This window comes from Orycteropus afer, unplaced genomic scaffold (genome assembly GCF_000298275.1).
Source record: "Orycteropus afer afer isolate SDZICR_OR568_19922 unplaced genomic scaffold, OryAfe1.0 scaffold00003, whole genome shotgun sequence".
NCBI classification, from domain to species: Eukaryota; Metazoa; Chordata; class Mammalia; order Tubulidentata; family Orycteropodidae; genus Orycteropus; species Orycteropus afer.
This window is the reverse complement of record NW_006921590.1, coordinates 23,723,597-23,725,992: the sequence shown is the minus strand read 5'-3', so window position 1 is coordinate 23,725,992 and position 2,396 is coordinate 23,723,597. Positions and strand designations below refer to the sequence as shown.

General features: G+C 45.6%; 1 protein-coding gene across 1 annotated transcript in view; it reads right to left on the bottom strand.

The window, feature by feature from the left end:
* Positions 1-2,396, bottom strand: part of COLQ (collagen like tail subunit of asymmetric acetylcholinesterase) — an 88,379-nt gene that overhangs the window by 35,168 nt on the left and 50,815 nt on the right. The gene's annotated exons all lie outside the window — the stretch shown is intronic.

The following is a 2,396-nucleotide window of genomic DNA, read 5'->3' as shown; positions in this document are numbered from 1 at the left end:
TTGAACCGCCAGCTGTCTGGTTAGCAGGCAACTGTCTTAGCCACTATGCTACCAGAGTTCCCAGGCCATGCCCTAGACCTATTAAATCACTATCTCTGGGGGTGGGGCACAGGTATCAGTCATTTCTTTTGTTCTTCCAGGTGATTCCAACCAGCAGGTGAGTTTGGGAACCACTGTCTTTGATTTTTAATTTCTGTCTGGAGGGTGGGAAGGAGAGTTTAGTTCCATTGTTTTCATTCTTCCACTTTTTTTTCCCCCCCATTTTGTGAAATGTGAATAGAACGATTTTACAAGGTCATTGTGTTCTCGCTCACTGCCTCTCAAACTTTACTGTGCAGACAATTCACTCTGGATCTTGTTATGATACAAATTCTGATTGAAGGGTCCAGCAAGATTCTGCATTTCTAACAAGCTCTCAGACGATGCCAAGGTTATTTACTGGTTCTCAGATCTCACTCTGAGTAGGAGCTGCACTGGCACTGTGTTCACAGAAAACAGAGTCCTCTGGACTTGGGCAACATGGCCTCAATGTGGCTCAAATAGGTTGGCCCAAGGCTCTATGGACAAGCATGATGGGAAAGCAGCTGTTATTAGGTCAGCAGAGAAGCCATATACTTCCTCATGCTCTGTGGGTTCTTATTTGCCCTAAGACCTGTCAGAGCAGACTGCTGATGGGAGGAAGATAGGAATCTGTCTTAGAGGGGTTCTTCTGGGGGCCCATCTCACAAGGTGCCTTTCTGAAAAGCTCTGCCAGCCCCTCTGCGACAGCCTCTGGCCAACTCTGGGCTCACAGTCCTCGTTTCTTAATTACATTCAACAAATATTTAGGGAGCATCTACTATAACTCATGCACTGTTCTAGACTATGAATGCAATAGTGAACAAGATGGACAACATGGTTGCTTCAGCAGGGCCAGGGATCAGTGTCATGGATTGGGTATCCCCCAGAATATGTGCTGGAACCCTAATCCCTATACTTGTGGATGTAATCTAATGTAATATAATGTGATCAATCAGTGGTGGTCATACCAGTGCAGGGTGGGTCCTAAACCTAGTTACTCCTGAGTTGTGTTAAGAGCAGCACAGACATAGACAGATGCAAGCACATACTGAGGAAGATAGCTGCCATGTGAGGGTAACCACGAACCAAGGAATGCCCAGGTTACCAGCAAGAAAGGAACTGACATGGCCAATTTGGACTTTCAGTCTCAGGAGCTGTGAGAAAATAAATTTCTGTTCAACACTAGAAAACTAAGACACTCTGTAAACTTTTTCTGTAAAGAGCTGGATAATAAACATTTTAGCTTTGCTGGACAGATGCTCTGTCACAACTATTCATGTCTACTGTTGTGGCTCATAAGCAGCCATGGACAATAAAACTTTAATTACACGAACAGGCAGTTGGCCAGATTTAGTCCACAGGCTACAGTTTGCCAACCCCTGCCATAAACCCACTGCCATAAACTCACTGCCATAAAGTCGATTCTGATTCACAGTGACATTATAGGACAGAGTAGAACTGCCCCTTAGGGTTTTGAAGGCTGTAATCATTATAGAAGCAGACTGCCTCGTCTTTCTCCTGCAGAGCAGCTGGAGGGTTTGAATCATCAATCTTTCGGGTAATGCCAATCTCTTTAACCACTGTACCATCAGGGCTCCCCCTAAACCCTGCCATAGAGCTTACATTTTACTGAGGGGAGACGAAAGAGACCAGAAACAAGCAAATGAATATGTGGCAGGATAAGAAAATCACACAGAGAATTAAAATGGGTGATTGTGATGGAGCGTGAGTGGGGACAGGGAGGGCTACTTTAGACTGAGTGGTTGAGGAAGGCATTCCTAACCAGGTGAGTTTTGAGTGACCAAAATGAGCTAGCCACATCAGAAGAAGAACAGACCAAACAGCAGGAACCACAGTGCAAATGCCCTAGGGCTGGAACAAGCTTGAGTGTTTGAGGGAAGGTCACTGAGGCTGGAATTGAGTGGCTGATGGTGATGGTCACATGAGATGACAATGGAGATGCAGGCCAATGTTCCCTCATATGTGGCTTTGTAATCCAGGATACAGAGCCTGGATCTTAGTCTTCAGTGATGGGAAGCCACAGGAGGATTTTACATAGGGGAGTGGCATCATTTCTATGCTCCCTGAATGAGGAACCCATTTGAGGAACTTGCCCCCTTTCTTTGCACCCTCTTTCATGGGAAACTCAGAGCTCAGCCCCCTCTGAAGCCAGAGGACCCAGAGTCTGTGAGATGCCATCTCTGGAGAGATTCTTTTATACCCCTACAAAGTACTTTCAATAGCATTGCACCTACTCCTCCCCCCCCCACCGCTTTTTTTTTTTTTTTTTTTTTTTTTTTTGAAGAGTGGGCTGCTTGATAGCACTATTTGGGGGC